The 16,471-nt window shown below is 43.0% G+C and overlaps 1 long non-coding RNA gene across 1 annotated transcript in view; it reads right to left on the reverse strand.

Moving 5' to 3' along the window:
* Positions 1 to 11,923: 11,923 nt before the first annotated feature.
* Positions 11,924 to 16,471, reverse strand: part of LOC146805276 (uncharacterized) — a 36,794-nt gene continuing 32,246 nt past the window's right edge. Inside the window, exon 2 of the long non-coding RNA XR_014967824.1 lies at positions 11,924 to 15,354. This is a non-coding gene — a long non-coding RNA (uncharacterized LOC146805276). The remainder of the gene's footprint in view (positions 15,355 to 16,471) is intronic.

Raw genomic sequence — 16,471 nt, forward strand, 5'->3', positions numbered from 1 at the left:
GAAGAATTGTTGTTTCTCTGCAAGAGCGCAACATGGAGAGCGAAAAACTTGCATGAAAGATTAGAGGAAATTGCAAATGAAATGGGAATAGATTTTGACAAAGTAAAAGCACTACAAAAATCTTATCGAGTCGATTTCACTGAAAAGGATATAGAGAATATGAATACTACAGGACGGATAGGTCAGATTAAGGACATAATCGGTTTGTTGAGAAAATGGGGAGATGTGGACAAGTGGAGAAGTAAGTGGTATAAAAGACGCGATAATATCACAGAAAAGACCGCTTCAGCATTTCCCGTTAGAGAGAAAGAGAAAGTAGCGACAGAATACCCCATGAGAGAGATTCCTGGAGGAGGGTATGTACATGTTCCATGGACAAGACAGGACATTTTGTCTTTCACAAATGATTTCCCTCGACTACGCGAAAAGCCCGTCGAGTGGTACCGGCAGGTAGACAGATTTGTAAAATTGTCAAAAGTATTATGGATAGATCTAAATAGTCTATTCGATATAATAGTCCCAGCAGATTTGTGGACAGAATGCAAATTAATGATAAATTGGCCTACTCAGGAGTATCCTAGGGACCCTAAGACAGGAGCTCCCGACCCAGAAGTAATGAAGAAATATGAACAAGTTATGGCCTTTTTGAAAATTAAGTACCCCCTAAAGAGACTGATTGGGTAAATATTGACAGAACCCATCAGGAAAGCAAGGAGTCAGTACACGCATATTTTGAGAGGTTAATTCAGGCTTTTAAACAGTTCAGTGGAGATGAGAACCTGAGTGATAAAGATTTGAGTCATTTCGTATACAGATTTGTATATGGTCTACGCCCAGAAATTGGTGATATGATAGAGCAGCATACGGTTGATTGGCAAAACAAGAAAATAGATGAAGTTTTGAGACATGCAAAGTACTTCAGTGATGAGATTGAGGCAAACCAGCGAAAATTAAAAGAAAAGGCAATGTGGGCACAGGTAAAAGTAGCTGAGCGAAAGGAAGCACAGTTGGTAGAACAAGCAAATAATCCAGGAGTAAGACGTAGATTTGGTCCAGGGAAAGGCAATATAGAAGAAGCTAAAAAGAAGTTCCCCTGTCATAATTGCGGTGAGTTAGGGCATTGGAAATCAGAGTGTAAAAACCCTCCAAATACTAATAATGAAAATCGATCATTGAATCCACAGGTGCAGAAAGAGGTGGGTGGTCAACTGCAACTCAATACAAAAGGACCCTACACATGAAGGGAAGGTGTGGGTGGGGGGTCCGAGGGACAGGTTTAAAGACCAGCTACAGTATAAATCCCCAATCAACAAACATCATACCAAAAATACTGTGGGTCTAGAGTTCTGTGTAAAAAACTGATATATTGAGTAGAGTGAAACAGAAAGCCATCTGGGGCTTACCCAAAAAGGTTAAGTTCCCATCACCCACCAGAGGTGGCTAATCATCATCTGGGAACTGTGGACTTAACCATAGAAACCAACCACATAGGTGATTGTGGTGGTTATGTGGTAGTCCCAGTCGTGGGTGCCAAAGATGGGGTGATGGTTTGCAGTGCAAAAAGTATGAAAGGAAAAAGTGCTATTAAAAATGGCTATCAAGACACAATCAATTTTATTCTGGTGCTATCTTGGTGCCACTTTAAAAACAGTGCGTAGACAGCTTAACAAATAACTGTCAGGGTGTCGGTCTACATGTTTCGGCTACTGGACTGGGGAGTCCAAGCTCTCATCAGGACCAAATTGACGCTACTGCAAAAAACGTGTGAAAAGGAAACTTATATACACAAAAGGTTAGGGTAAATACCCAATACAACCTGATTGTTCAAGTACGTTCCCATAGGGTTTTTTACAGGGAAAGAGACCTAGTAACAATGAAAAAAAGAAAATCAACTCATTCATAAAAGATATCAGTGTCAATCACAGAACAAAGCTAGATATAATATGCTAGCAAACGTTACCACAATACTGCATGATGTATTGTCTAACAGAGTGATAATCAGATCAACAAACAGCTCGTGCACTTACCCGAAAGTTTTAGGGTACGCACCTCGCCTCGCCTGGCATCCGCTCAGGACATGAGGCACCGCTCTACAAAGAAGAGAGTATCAAAAAGCAAAATTACCCCTAGGTGATTTACCCTGTTAAGTTCAAGAAGGGGGAGGAGGAAACTTCCAAACAGTGTCGTTTGATTGAGCAGTTATGAAAACATGGCAGGATCAAACAGTCTAAAGAAATCTTAAAAACATGATGTTCAGATATAGATGTACTAGTATATTCAGAAATTACTGAGCCTCTAGTAGAGGATCTGGAGTTAGTATGTCATTCAGAAGCATTTAAGAAGCCAGATAGTACAGCTTAGCGTTCAGCCCTGGACGGGTACGTCTAGAGTGCACGCTAACTCAGGAGACCTGTAGTGGAGGAGGCTCAAGCTACGCGCTGTGTTGAAACAGTGACTGTCACGAGGTTTGATGAATGTCTCGTAAAGTTAGTCAAAGGTGAGAGTCATAGTGCGTGCAGCACGGCGTCTAAGAAACACGCCTATATAGAAACCCATAAAAACAGCAACAACGGAGGAACAAAGTGCGAGACTCACCTCTCCGTCGGTACCCCGCTCTGGCAACTGAGCTGGAAGGGGAGGTGGCGAACCGACCGAGGGAGTCTCCCTATAAGCCCCAATGAGCGTCCTTCCTTGCTGTTTGCTACGGGGCGCTCGAAGGTACAAGATACCTACTGTGATGTCACGTCGTAAGGAAACCTGGGAAATGTAGTGTACAGTGTGGTTTCTTCCATAATAAGCGGAGTCTGAAAGGATCTTGGGCGACATATTGGAGTGTCTGCTAACAAGGTCCGATCGTTGTGACAGTTCCTAATTTACTTGTCCTGGATAGAGCACCGTCAAAGTAAAAGGCACATTAATGTGTTATTACTCGCTCTAAAAAGCGTATCTTCGTGTTGTCACTATAGTAGCGCTACACGGAACAAATTCACGTGTGATGTCACATGTTTCTCGAAAGTTGAGAAATGTAGTGCCGTGTATGGTTCTCCGTGAGTGTTGATGGAATAATGAAAAAAACGGGAATAGGACATCACTTTCTAAGATGTTGCTGACATAGTGGGATCTGTATAGTAATAATAGACTCGTGGACACTGAAGTGCGCTCTAGTTTGAGTGAATAGTGTCCTTCAAGGTATAAGAGCTCTATGGGCTGGAATGATAGTATTCACAGGAAATGAATAAAAATGGCAACTTTATTGAGTGCACAAAGCGTGGGTACCTCAAGAAATTAAAGAGATGACCATGGAATATCATCGTTTAAACCAGATTGATCACTCTTAAGTTTAAACACCCATTTCTGTTCTTTTATGAACAGAAATTTACCGATGTCTGTCACATGTATGGGGATGAAAGGCTGTTCTAAAATTACCCATCTCAAATCTTCTGGTTTGTGTCTTAGCGACAAAAAGTGATTGGTAAGTTTGGTCGCTTGTTTGTTCCGTCTAATGGTGCTCTTATGTTCATTGATGCGTGTTTTGATCTTTCGTGTGGTCATGCCCACATATCGCAATGAACATGGGCAGGTTATGAGGTAGATTACTCTTTCTGTGTTACAGTTGGTGTGTTTTTTTAGAATCCATGGTGTATTAGTACCTATGTCAATGGTTTTAGTTGGCTGGGTCTGTGGACATGCAGAACACTGGCCACACGGGAAATGCCCCTGTACTGGTGGTAAACTCCACAGGGTGTTAGTGATGGTGGGAGGTTTGGCCCGTGGTCTAGTATGCACTAGACTATCTCTGAGGTTAGTACCTCTTTTGAAAGAAAAAAGAGGAGGTGGTAGAACCTCATTCCCTACATTCAGTATCCGCCAGTGTTTCCGGATCGTTTTTTGTACATGGTTGGACCACGTGCTGATTGTGTTGACAAAGGTCATTCTAGACAGGGGAGGCTTCGGTACTAGAGGTTCTAAAAGGGCTCCCCGATGATTGTTGGAGGCTCTTTTCGAAGCACGTCTGACCAGACTTTTTGGGTATTGTCTGTCTTGTAACTGGTTGGATAGATCTTCTGCATGATGATTGAAGGTCGTTAAGTCAGAACAGTTTCTGCGGATACGCAGGAACTGTCCAATGGGTAGATTTTCCCGAAGAGATCTTGGATGATGGCTATGAAAGCTCAAAAGAGAGTTTTTTGATAAAGGTTTCCTATATAGCTCACTCCCCAGTCTGCCGTGGTCAGGGCATATCACAATGTCTCGGAAAGGTAGTCGAGTTTTATCATAGACTACCGTGAAACGCAAAAAATCATTCTTCTCATTTAGCCATGCATGGAAATCTAACAAAGAGGCAACAGGCCCATGCCAGACCACCAGAATATCATCAATGTACCTTCTCCAGATCTTTATCTGGTCTCTGAATGGATTGGACTGTGTAAGTACATTGTTCTGTTCGAAGAGATGGACATACAGGTTGGCTAGGCTCGGCGCGAAAATGCTGCCCATAGATGTGCCCGAGACTTGTAGGTAAATCGTCTCCTCGAACCTGAAAAAGTTTTCCATCATGGCCAACCTGGCACATTCCATGATGAAATGGACCGGTGTGATGGTGTCTTGATTTCTCATCTCTAGAAGACTCTCAATGGCTGCTAAGGTTTCCATTTGTGGAATAGAGGTGTACAAAGATTCCACATCGAAGCTAACCAGCAGGTCCGTTTCTGTATCAAAGTTGATGTCTGGAAGCAAACGAAGGACATCCTTGGTATCTTGCAGGTAACTAGGCATTTCCTTAACAAGTGGTCTGAGGAAAAAGTCCACAAAGGTGGAGAGAGGTTCTAATAAGGAACCTATACCTGATATGATGGGTCGCCCTGGAGGTGGCCTTTGATTTTTATGTATTTTTGGTAAAACATAAAAATATGGCATAACCGGATGTTTGGTAGTTAAGAAGTGTGATTCTTGCTCTGTGATCCAACCTGCAGCTTTTGCATCGTCTACGAGGGTTTGTATCTCTCTCGTGAGTCTGGGTGTAGGATCTTCAGTGAGCGGTTTGTATGCTGTAAGGTTGTTGAGTTGTCTTAGACATTCAGTGCGATATGCCTCTGTGTCCAAGATGACGATCGCTCCGCCTTTATCGGCCGGTTTTATCGTAATGGAGTCGTCTTTCGTTAGAGCCATTAAGGCATGTTTGTCATTTTTAGAAAGATTGTGATAAACCTTGTTTTTTCTGGTGTTGCAGGAGGTGATGTCTTGAATCACCGCTTGTTCAAAAACTTTTACTCGATCTGGGATAAGATGGACTGGAGGGTTGAAAGTAGAAGCTATTTTCAGGCCTGTATTCTTATCAGAAGAGTCATCTGGAGAGTTTGTAAGTTCTTTATCCTTAAAGAAGAAATGGAGACGTATTTTTCTGAAGAATTTGGCCATTTCGCAGCGTAGTTGAAATAAATCTCCTTCGTTAGTTGGGACATACCCCAAACCTTTATTGAGGACCTGTTGTTCATTGGGTGTCAAAACCTTGGTGCTTAAATTCACAACTAGCTCGTTGTGTTCGTGCTTGTCCCTGGTTGTGGTTGTCCTTTCTTGCTGCGGGTATTTGGTAGTTGTTGTTCCATCTGCCAGTGTACCTGTGGTTGCCCTCTTCTTCTGCCCCTGTTTCGTCCACGGCCTGATCCTAAAAAAGGCGGTTGACCAAAAAATGGAGGCTGGGCTGGAAATGGAGGCAGTGGCTGGGTGAAAGGAGGTTGATAACCCCATGGTGCAGGAGGCCACCAAGATGTTCCTTGTTGATAAGGGTTTGGCATACCTTGTCTGACGTTAGGCCGAGATTGTCCTCTACCTCTCCTAGATGGCTGTGCATTATTCTGGGAATCTGAGTCAGTAGAATAGGTGTCTGACCCAGATGAGGAATAGTTGGAACCGTATCTCTTGCCTTTTCTATTGTACTCAGGTGGAACGTACTGCTCACTGGTATATGGATAAACCTTTTCAAATGAGAAGCGCGCTAGATCTTTTTTGAACTTTTCTATTTTTGTCAATAGGATCGTGTCTTTATGTTCTTTGTTAGTTTTATTTGTCTCTTCTATATTCCTTTTGAAAATGGCGCTAGAAATGGTGGTCTTAATCTGCCCTTCCAAAGTTTGAATCTCAATAAGTATGGCATCTGCTACCCTTTTGGCCGTGTTGATAATTAGGATTAACCAATCACGTGTGCAACGCCACGCGATTAGTGACCAGTCTTTGAGGAATGCTTTGTCTGATAGAAAGAGTCTGGGAGTATTTGTCACTATTAGGCCCATAGGGGCACTATTATTTCTCAAATATTCGGTCATTATCGCACCATGAATGAAGGTGCGAGAATGAGAATTCTTCAGGCTGAGTAAAGATTGCCAGTCATCCTGTGTGTTACTTGTGACTGAGGGTAAAGAGTCTAGAATACTCGGATTAGTGCTCAGTATAGATTGGAGCACATCTTCATTAAAAGCTAGACCTGTAAGTTCTGCCATGTTCATAGATTGCCAAACGTAGTATTCCCAAATATGGAGGACCCGCAGCCGTAGCTGCTCTAAGACTCAATACAAAAGGACCCTACACATGAAGGGAAGGTGTGGGTGGGGGGTCCGAGGGACAGGTTTAAAGACCAGCTACAGTATAAATCCCCAATCAACAAACATCATACCAAAAATACTGTGGGTCTAGAGTTCTGTGTAAAAAACTGATATATTGAGTAGAGTGAAACAGAAAGCCATCTGGGGCTTACCCAAAAAGGTTAAGTTCCCATCACCCACCAGAGGTGGCTAATCATCATCTGGGAACTGTGGACTTAACCATAGAAACCAACCACATAGGTGATTGTGGTGGTTATGTGGTAGTCCCAGTCGTGGGTGCCAAAGATGGGGGGATGGTTTGCAGTGCAAAAAGTATGAAAGGAAAAAGTGCTATTAAAAATGGCTATCAAGACACAATCAATTTTATTCTGGTGCTATCTTGGTGCCACTTTAAAAACAGTGCGTAGACAGCTTAACAAATAACTGTCAGGGTGTCGGTCTACATGTTTCGGCTACTGGACTGGGGAGTCCAAGCTCTCATCAGGACCAAATTGACGCTACTGCAAAAAACGTGTGAAAAGGAAACTTATATACACAAAAGGTTAGGGTAAATACCCAATACAACCTGATTGTTCAAGTACGTTCCCATAGGGTTTTTTACAGGGAAAGAGACCTAGTAACAATGAAAAAAAGAAAATCAACTCATTTATAAAAGATATCAGTGTCAATCACAGAACAAAGCTAGATATAATATGCTAGCAAACGTTACCACAATACTGCATGATGTATTGTCTAACAGAGTGATAATCATATCAACAAACAGCTCGTGCACTTACCCGAAAGTTTTAGGGTACGCACCTCGCCTCGCCTGGCATCCGCTCAGGACATGAGGCCAGAAACAGGTGCCAAAACCACCTTTACCACAGAACAGAAACTCACAGAAGTATAGTAATGAATCGGGATTCTACAATGAAGAACAGGTAAATAAACCATCACGCGCTCGCACTGTTTCGCAGTACTGGCTGCAACAAGATGAGAGTGATTCAGAAACAGGATATTGACGGTGCCGAAGGGAGGAAGAAGAGTGCGTACTTGGCGCAACTGTAGAAGTAGACCAGACAGGACCATTTGTAGATGGGAAGGTTAATGATGAGAATATTACTTTCCTAGTGGACACTGGCGCTACTCGATCTACTGTTAGATCAGCTGATGTTAAGAATCTTCCTCTCTCGGATGAAACAATCCAAGTAGTTGGTGTATCCAACCAACAGTTAAAAACATATCTTACAGAACCAGTAAAAGTTAGCATAGGGAAATTTGCTGAAATGCACCGCTTTGTGGTGTGTGACACCAGTCCTGTGAACTTACTAGGTAGGGACCTGTTGTGCAAGATGAATTGCACTATATTTTGTACTCCAGATGGAATAGCTTTTGAAACACCAGATGAGGATGTATTGTATAAATTGACCATAGCTAACAGAGAATGTAAGAATGTTGGAACATATGCAGTGTTCAATCCAGATGAATTACCTAAAGAATTGAAACAATCAGTAAAAGCAGAGGTTTGGGATTTTACCAGAGAAGATGTAGGGCTAATGAGAAACGTAGACCCTGTAAAAATTACTGTAAAAGAAGGAGTAAATTATCCAAATATTCCCAAATACAGATTGACACCTGAAATAATTGAAGGAGTTACTCCAATAATTGAGAAAATGATCAAGCAAGGAATTCTGAGAGAGATAATGAGTAGTCCATGTAACTCACCCATAATGGGCCTGAAAAAGCCAAATGGGAAGTTCAGAATAGTGCAAGACCTGAGAAAAGTGAACAAAATCGTTGTCCCATGCTGTCCCATTGTACCTAATCCATCAGTGATTTTGGATCAGATTCCCCATGATGCAGAATGGTATACAGTGATTGATCTGTGCCATGCTTTCTTTTCCATCCCATTGCACCACGACAGCCAGCAAATTATTGCATTTCGTTTTGGAGATCGTATCTTGGCATGGTGCCGAATCCCACAGGGGTATACAGAAAGCCCCTCAATATTTAATCAATTATTGAAGAAGTCATTAGAAAGTTTGCAAATGCCCGAAAGCTCAGTACTAGTCCAGTACATCGACGACCTCCTTGTGGCGTTGAAAACCCGTGAAGCTTGTGAGGTAGACACCATAGCCTTATAAAATCACTTGGCAGATGGAGGACTGAAGGTGTCCCCAGCCAAACTGCAGTATTGTAAAAAGGAAGTGCAGTATTTGGGACATAACATCGAGAAGGGATTAAGGAAAATAACAATAGACAGAATAAGAATCATAAGAGGAATGAGAGCCCCCATGACCCAAAGAGAAGTGAGAATGTTTCTGGGAATGGTAGGATACTGCCGCCAGTGGATCAGCAACTTCTCGCCGATTGCAAAACCTCTGGTACGGCTAACAAGGATTGATGTAAAAGATCCCCTTGAATTGAACAAGGAAGAATTGGCAGCATTCAAGCAATTGAAAGATGGATTGTGTGAAGCCCCAGCATTAGGTATGCCTGATTACGAAAAAGAATTTGAGTTATATTGCAGTGAGAGAAATGGATGTGCCCTCTCTGTGTTAATCCAGAAACATGGAAGACTGAGGAGACCGATTGCATATTATTCATCGATGCTTGATCCAGTAGCTGTAGGCTTACCTGGTTGTCTGAAAGCAGTGGCTGCAACATGTCGAAGCCTGGAGCAGAGTGAAGGAATTGTGATGGGATATCCTGTGAAAGTGTATGTACCTCATGATGTGGCGATTCTCTTAACAAGGAGTCGTACTCAGTACATGACACATAGTCGGCTGACTAAGTATGAGAAGGTTATCTTAGGTGCAACAAATGTGAGCCTTGCAAGATGTGTGAATGTGAATCCTGCAACACTATTGCCTGGTGGTGTAAATGTGGAAGTCAAAGATGAAGCAGACCATGATTGTTTGGATGTGCTTGAGTATTGCACAAAACCACGACCAGACATAAAAGATGTACCTTTGCCAGAAAATGATTATGGTGCACACGCACTCCATGGGGTCCCTATCTACTCACGTTGGGTGGTTCCTTGGGGTCCCAGGAATCCACGTCCTGTCGGCATTGTCCAGACTCAAGTCATGGTTCTTATACCACCTTCTTAGTATATGGTTTGGTCCCCCCCCCCCCCCCCGGGCCCACTGTGTATTAGTGATATTTACTGTGATTTCTTTGCTAAAGTATTGTGTGCTTTGTGTCTATCTCCATGTGGGAGATACTGTAACATACTAGATAGTGTTGTATAAAAATATTTTTTTATTTATACCTACTGTGTGGTTCGCCTTTCATTTAATCTATACTATAAGATTGCATTCTGGTAAAACAAGCTGCTTTACACTCCTTCAAGACTAAGCCTGAAGGCTGCTCTCTACAGCTACCACTTGGATTGCTTTCTAAGGTTGTCTGAGACCTCTTAAATCACCATAAGGATTGTCTGGACTGGTGCAAGGTGCCCACTCACATTAGTGGACATCACATACCAGGCCAGCCTCTCACATTGGTGTGCAGCTGTTTGGATTCAAGCCTTTATTGTTTTACCAGATAAATCTTTGTATTAATTAACTGAAAAACCAGTACTAGGCACATATAAACACAAGCTTAGAATAGTAAGTTCTACTGAACTTGGGGATGGGTAAGTTAAAGGTCTAGCACACCCTTTCTCCAACCTAAGAGAGTTTAGCTCCCACTAGGTTAGGTATGTGCAACACCACACCACACTTAATATGTCTTCTAAAGGAAAGGAGATGCCAGTGGCTCTTTGCCTTCTAGATACAGTGAACTTTCGTTCCAAGAACTGAAAGCACTGTGTGCCTCTAGGAAGCTGAAGACAGGGAGGAGTGCCAACACTCAACGCCTGATAAAGGTGTTACTGCTAGATGACTTGAAGAAAGCCCCTGGGTCAGATGAACAGGATAGAGTGGGTGGGCCAGGGTATGAAGATAGGGCTGGAGGGGAACCCCTCTTTGAGCTAGAATCTAACCCTGACCAGGTGGACCCTGATGGCTCCCACCTGGACAATTCAGACCTTCCAGAGGAGAACACAGAGAGACAAGAGGATGTCCCCTTTGATCATCCTGGGAAGGTGCAGAGTAGACCAAGGAGGTCTAGATCCTCCTCTGCAGAGTACAATGCTTCTAGAAAGTCAGTAGGGACCTCCATTTCTAGTAAAGGGGGGGGACCTCTTTGGATAGGGAGTACCAAATGCTTGAACTTGAGAAAGCTAGGATTAGGCTCAGGAACGAACAGTTGGCCCTTGACAGAGAGTCCCAAGAAGTCCAAAAGGCTAGGGAAAAGTTGGGACTAGAGTCCCATGGTGGCAGCAACAGTGTCCCTAGAGTTAAGGAACATTCCTTTGATAATAGGAACCTGAGCAACATTGTCCCTCCCTACCATGTTGAGGATGAAATCCATGAATGGATAGCTGCTTTGGAGTGGCCCTGTAAAGTTCAGAGGGTCCCTCAAGAGCAGTGGGTTACTATCTTGTGGTTCTCCTTTACTGACAAAGGTAGAGATACGCTCCTCACTGTTAGAGAAGAGGCAATTACTCAGTTCTGAAGAGTGCTCTCATTGATGGGTTTGGCTTAACCACTGAACAGTACAGGATTAAGTTCAGAGACACCCAGAAGACACAGAATCAGGACTGGGTAGACTTTGTGGATAGTGCTATCAAGGTTCTGGATGGTTGGTTGCTTGACAGCAAAGTGTATGATTTTGATGGATTGTACAATTTGATTATGAGAGAGCAGATCCTTAACAATTGCCAGAATCAGCTATTGCATCAGTACCTGGTAGATTCAGAAGTGACTTCTCCCCAAGAATTGGGCAAGAAGGCAGATAAATGGGTCAGAAGCAGGGTGAAGCAGAAAAATCAGAACCATGGGAGTGACCAGAAGAAGCAAGATTCTTAAACTCAGGATAAGGGTGGGGACAAGGGTAAGGACAAAGAGTCTTCATCAGGGCCCCTAAAACCTGCATATGTAGGGGAGACACAATCCAACAAGGGAAAAGGAAAAAATAAACCTTGTTGTTACTTGTGTAAGGTAAAAACCCATTGGACAAAAGATGCCCATTGTCCAAAAGCCTAGAAAACTACTCCTACCACCACTTCCCCTAAGGCAACTGCTCCCCCTAGCACAAGTACAAGTGGTGGTACAGGAAACAAGGTATTAATTGGGTTAACCTTGGGATCTGAAGTGGGTTCTGGCTAAGTCAGAACTCCAGCTCAGGCTGTACTAGTCTGTGATGGTGGTGAAGAAAGTGACCTGCTTGGGGCCACCAGGGTCACCTCGGACCACCTCTCAGCCTTCCATACCAAATATAGAGTCGGAGGAACAGTGGAGAATATACCAATAATGTTTTATTCAGAATCACTCAAAGTGGAGCCCCGTCTGCACAGCCTCGAAGAGTGATACAGAGGGAACTCAAATCAACAAGCATAGAGGTACATTATGTACATTTCATAGCCAGGCAAAAACACGCCCACAGTGGAATTTTTCAAGCAGATGTAGCTGGACAGTGAAATACAAAAAAAAAGGTTTCAGTTCTCGTATCTTGCACAAACAAGCACAGTCCAAGGTCGTTTCACCTTGGCCCGCCACCAGACAAGTGGAAGAGGAACTCTATCTACTAAGAAAGCTATGCGCTGACATGAACAGTTCACTCATTACTGAAACAAAACCTAACATTTCAGAAACAAAACTTAGGAGGGGGCATTTCGCAGAAATGGACGAGATCAGTTTCGAACAGCCTAAAATGGCACCTGAAAAGAAAATGGTGCAGCGAATGCTTACTTACATAGGGCACTGAGTAAGCATTCATGGGTCTATTCTAACAGACCCTCCTTTTAGCATGAGCTAAAACATTTTCAACTATAACAAAGAAAAATAAAATTGCAAGCGATAATAGACTATCACATCAGGGTGCAGTTATGAGCACTCCATACTCCAGAAAGTGAAACAGCAAGGAGGGATGAATTCTGAAATAGATCCTCATCAATATTCATCAAATCATCAACATTTTTCTGAAGCATTATAGCGGTATTTGTTTCATGAATTGATATTTTCTTTTTGGTTGTGAAAACAGTGGTACAGTAGGAAAAGCAAAAGGGAAGACACTGAACGAAAACACAGCAAAGCATCAATAGAACATTAAGATAAATCACTTTTTCAAGCATCCAGCCCCAACAGCCGAAAATGGACCAACTGCAATTCCCACTTTCCAATCCCTTGACATTTTCAAGGATATCTAAAATGTGTTTTGTAATATTCTTTTCCATATTCTTGACCCCGGCCACACACTGATCACCAACTACCGCGCATACATCACCACTCTTGGCTAGAATAAAGTCCACTGCTTATCTAGTCTAGTCTGTTCCGAATATATCCACATACTCTCCAACAGAGTGGTGAGGTCGCGCACAGATGCCACTGTAGTATTAGAGAGAATTTGCAGTTTACATCCAAAATATTCTCTAGCCTTTTTACCCCTGGCCATGGAAGTACCACCCAATGTAAAAATAGAAAAAAGGATGTATCCAAAGGTGATATAATTACTGTAATTATTGACCTCTATATAGGTCACTCCCTCAGAGTTCTTTCGTTAATGCCTTTGAACCCATTGTATGTTAGGCTTGGCATATTTACAAAAACAACAGTTGGACAGAATGCAGAACAATGTCATACATTCACCTCAGTTCAGAGATATGGGCCTAAATCCATTGTTTTTTTCCTCACCATGAGGCACAGGGTAAAGACTGTTTGCATATGGCTAGGTCTAAACTGGGGTGGCACGGTGAGCAAAAGAATGATGGATTTAACACAGATCTCTTGACTGGGGGTGAATGTTTTGATTTATTCTGCATTCCGTTCATCAATTGTGTGTCTTTTGCTTTCTTGCCCTAAGTGTGCCAGGTATGCCCAGACGTGGGTCCTGGGCACACTGTGCCACTGGGATCAAGCTATCCTGGCTGAAGAGGGGTGAAACCCCGAAACGGGACCTAGGATGCTTGTTTCCGGTCCAGGGAGGACCTGGCTTGGCAGTTCGGGCTGGAGTGTTCCCATGAGGCACAGGGTCAAGACTGATTTGCATATGGCCAGGTCTAAACTGGGGTGGCATGGTGAGCAAAAGAATGATGGATTTAACCCAGATCTCTTGACTGGGGGTGAATGTTTTGATTTGTTCTGCATTCTGTCCATCAATTGTGTGTCTTTGGCATATTTACAGGCACACCCAAAGGCAATACCATTCCGAGAGCTACATTGTCTGTACTATTATGGGCATTGGAATATGTCCCATTAGACAAAACGAAAAACACTGGGTGTGCATAAATCGGCCCCTCAGAATCCACTGCAGCATACCTGGAGTTCATTTCGAAAGTACTTGGATCCTTTTTTTTCACCAAGGGGACCGTATGTTTGTACAACACTATTCCTGAGCAATTTATATACAATGAAGTATCAGTACTGTTCACAATGGGGCAACAAGCAGGGTAATAACCGACCTCTCAGGGGACTGCCAATTCCTTGTAATGCCACCCCACCAATGTGACATTCTGTTTTCTATATAAAGATTGTCACAATATGTATTATTGTCACAACCAGGATAACACATCCACAGTGGCCTTCTATGTTATAGACATGGCCCCGGATAACCAAAACCAAACACTCCTTTCACTTCTGTAAACTGAGGTGGCCTCGTAAATGTATAATTTACGAGTGACAATGGATATGCAGTCCACAGACTGGTGACATATTGGATGGGGTAACAGGCGGTCCCCTCTCCGAAGACCCTCTTATGTGTTTCCAACAATACATTACTCGGGCAGTTCTTCATTTCGTCCTTACCTTACCATTACTGCGTAAAGGCACGCTTTGAGCATTTTCCAAAACCCATGACATCCCACACTATATTATTATCATCAGAATCAAAAGAACAACACATATATATTACTTTTCCTTGACCACATCATATTACGTTGTACAGTAACCATTGGCTGCTCCTCCTCAGCAACCTTACTGCCAAAGGGATGCATAATGAATTCAAAGTAGGAAAATGCAAGAAAATATAGAAATTCCCAGAGTCCGTTAGAGCCTCACTGGCACAGGCTCCTATTGTCCATCAATAATTTGGCACCCATTGAGCACCAGCGGTGGAGCTTGCTCTGTCCTAAGCTGGTCTCCTAATCTATCCCACGTCGATAAAAGTGGTATACTTTCACAGTATACTTTTTTTCCTAACTAGTGTTCAAACAACAAATCATAGCAAATACAGACTTTTCACTTATTTCAATTATTCGTTGGTCCCTAATCTTTTTTCTCCTTAGATTCAGTAGCCCTCAGCTAAGGACGCAAAAGGTACCTGGCAGCCCCAGGCACTGTGTGATCAATGAACAAAGGATCCTGGGTAACTCCTGTTTCTGGTGGGACAGCCTCGTTCAAAATATCCTCGTTCTCCTGTTCCGTTTGTGTCCAGGTCAGTTGAACATCACTGAAGGGGAAAAACCTGGGCACTTGCTCACATTCGGTGTCGTCAATACCCTCCTTGACCCACTGGTCGCATGGCAACGCCAAAGGAATCCTCCGACAATGGGTGGCGGCACCCAATTTTACAACCAGAAACCTTTACAGCCGTCCTTGTCACCAACAGAACTTGTTCAGGGCCTTTCCAGCGGGGATCCTTTCTTCCTCTGGAAGTTCCGCACCAACACAAAATCACCAGGCTGAATGTTGTGACTGGGCTCCTCTGGTATAGGAGGTAGGGATTCCCGTACCTGTTGGTGAATATAATGTAAACTTTCTGTTAACTGGCCAAGATAATCAAGCAACACAGGATATTCAATATTGGAAGATTTACGAGGACATGGGACACCCCATACATTTGCCGGGCATACAAACACGACCTCGTAAGGTGACAATACTGTTCTAGAATGGGCTGTAGTTCTTGTTGGCAGAAGAGCTAACGGCAGAGCATCTGGCCATTTCAACCCTGTTGTCTCTTGGATTTTTGCCAATTTCAGTTTGAGAGTGCCATTGTGCTTTTCAACCAAACCCGCTGACTAAGATGATTGGCAGCATGAAATTTCTGTTCAATGTGTAAACCTTCACACATCAATTTAATCACTTTCCCATTAAAATGAGACCCGTTATCAATTCAGATAATTCAGGGCAAGCCGAACCAAGGAAAGTACTCTTTAAGGAGTACCTTCGACGTTGTAATGGCTGGATTATCTTTAGTGGGGTAAGCCTCAACCCATTTACTGAACGCACATGTAACCACTAAAACATACTTAAGATTATTGCATCTCTAATTCAATGTAATCCATTTGGAGGACTTCAAATGGAAAAGTAGGTGGTGCAAAATGACCAGGTGGTGTAGGGGTACCTTTCCCTGGATTATGTGTCATACAGATCATTGAATGTTTCGCCAAATGTGCAGCTGTCCTAGAGATGTTATTATGCCAAACAGGGGCTAGCAATTTACAAATGCCTTTCGCACTAATATGGGCTGGACCATGGGCCATGGTAACCACAGGAAGTACATATGCATCGGGCAACATCCATTTCTGTTCTCCAGATTTATCAATCCAACATCCTTCCTCATTTAACTGTGCTGTACTCTCCTGCCATTTTGCTAATTCCTCTATCATGGCTTCGCTTTGTATCTCCTTTACACTGTCAACTGTATTTTCAAACATAGCCCCCTCAAGAACCCACCTAGCTGGACCTGCAACAAATATTCTTTTCATTTTACTTTAGGCCGTTTCCTTAGCTACCTGATCTGTAAATGCATTTACTCTACCCACGTCATCAGTAACCTTCCTATGGGAGCTACATTTTATTATTGCCAATTTCTTGGGGAGTGTTAAAGCAGACTAAAGCCGCAATATA

The sequence above is a fragment of the Triturus cristatus genome, chromosome 8, assembly GCF_964204655.1.
Source record: "Triturus cristatus chromosome 8, aTriCri1.1, whole genome shotgun sequence".
Lineage (NCBI taxonomy): Eukaryota > Metazoa > Chordata > Amphibia > Caudata > Salamandridae > Triturus > Triturus cristatus.